Source organism: Capra hircus, chromosome 1 (genome assembly GCF_001704415.2).
Source record: "Capra hircus breed San Clemente chromosome 1, ASM170441v1, whole genome shotgun sequence".
NCBI lineage: Eukaryota > Metazoa > Chordata > Mammalia > Artiodactyla > Bovidae > Capra > Capra hircus.
The window spans coordinates 129,619,082-129,621,295 of NC_030808.1; the positions used below are offsets into that span (position 1 = coordinate 129,619,082).

General features: G+C 40.1%; 1 pseudogene; it reads left to right on the plus strand.

Moving 5' to 3' along the window:
- Positions 979-2,005, plus strand: LOC108636915 (annotated as a pseudogene).

Below are 2,214 nucleotides of genomic sequence, written 5' to 3' on the forward strand. Positions count from 1 at the left end.
AATATTGCAAAAGATTCATACTATACCCAGTTCTGGGGCTTCACTGGTGGCTCAGCAGTAAAGAATCCTCTGGTTAATGTCTGCCAACACAGGAGATGTAGGTTTGGTGCCTGGGTCGGGAAGATCCCTTGGAGAAGGAAATGACAACCCACTTTAGTATTCTTGCCTGGGAAATCCCATGAACAGAGGAGCCTGGAGAGCTATAGTTCATGGGGTTGCAAAGAGTCAGACACAACTTAGCAACTGAACAGCATCAGCAGTATACCCAGTTCTAACACCAAGAGGTTAAATCTACCTTCCAACTACATCTTCCTAAAAAGCCTCTTTATGATCTTTAGCCAGAAGATTTTATTTATTAGAAGAGATATCAGGAAAAGAAAAAAAAAACTGATCTTGAACCTGATTGGAAGGGAACTTACCACTTACTGTTACAATAAATATAGCTCTGAAACTCCAGGAAGTTAATACTTATGTTCATATTTCACAACTGAATCAGCAATTAGGATTCCATAAAATGAAAAGTCTACCCAAAACGGGGTGTCAAATTGATGATACTAAGAGTTCCAGAAGCATTCAAACTTTAGAACCAGAAACCACAGGAGTGACATCAGCAAGAAAACAGAACAAGAAGTGCCCGCACTCTTCCCACATTGAAACAATTATGTGATTGCCCCCCATGGGAAAAAGTTTCTTTCTAGAAGCCTTGTAACTAGGTAGAAGGCTGAGAAACCCCAGCAGAGCCTGAGATCAGGGAGGGTACTTTTACAAAGAAGGCCCCCATGGCAGACACACTGACTATGGTGTGGTATTAGGTTGGTGAAAAAGTAATTGTGGTTTTTGCATTATTGAAATTTGTTATTTAATATTGGAATACATTCTTAAATAAGTGTGGTTATGTTATATGTCATTTTAATATGCATTTCTTGCTTTACATTTTTTGCTTATTATTTGCTGTTTATTTTATATTAATTTTAGAATATGGAAATGATGTTAGACAAAAAGCAAATTTGAGCAATTTTCTTATTTGAGTTCAAAATGGGTCATAAAGCAGCGGAGATAACTCACAACATCAACAATGCATTTGGCCCAGGAACTCCTAACAAATGTACAGTGCACTGGTGGTTCAAGAAGTTTTGCAAAGGAGACAAGAGCCTTGAAGATGAAGAGTACAGTGGCCAGCCATCAGAAGCTGACAAAGACCAACTGAGAGAATCATCAAAGCTGATCCTCTTACAACAACATGAGAAGTTGCTGAAGAACTCAGTGTCAACCATTCTATGGTCATTCAGCATTTGAGGCAGATTGGAAAGGTGAAGAAGCTTGATGAGTGGGTGCCTCATGAGCTGACCTCAAATCAAAAATATTTTGAAGTGTCATCTTCTCTTTTTCTATGCAACAACAATGAACCATTTCTCAATCCGATTCTGACATGTGATGAAAAGTGGATTTTATACAACCACCAATGATGACCAGCTCAGTGGTTGGACAGAGAAGAAGCTCCAAAGCAGTTCCCAAAGCCACACTTGCACCAAAAAAGGTCATGGTCACTGTTTGGTGGTCTCCTGCCAGTCTGATCCACTACAGCCTTCTGAATCCTGGCAAAACCATTACACCTGTGAGAAGTATACTCAACAAATTGATGAGATGTACCAAAACCTGCAATGCCTGCAGCCTGCCACTGGCCAACAGAATGGACCCAATTCTTCTCCATGACAACACCCAGCTGCATGTCACACAACCAATGCTTCAAAAGTTGAATGAATTGGGCTCTGACGTTTTGCCTCCTCTGCCATGTTCACCTGATCTCTCACCAACTGACTATCACTTCTTCAAGCATCTTGACAACTTTTTGCAGATAAAACACTTCCACAACCAGCAGGATGCAGAAAATGCTTTCCAAGAGTTCATCAAATTCTAAAGCATGGATTTTTAGGCTATAGGAATAAACAAACTTATTTTTCTTTGGCAAAAATGTGTTGATTGTAATGGTTCCTGTTTTGATTAATAAAGATGTGTTTGAGCTTAGATATATTGATTTAAAATTCATGGTCTGAAACCACAATTACATTTGCACCAACCTAACACCAGCTATATATTCAAAAGGGCTCTCCATCCCTTACTGAGCTTTGTTCCAGCCCCATTTGTCTATAGTCCTCCCACCAACCCCATCCACCAAGGGACACAGGAGAAGTCACTCCATCAGTGCCCCCACTA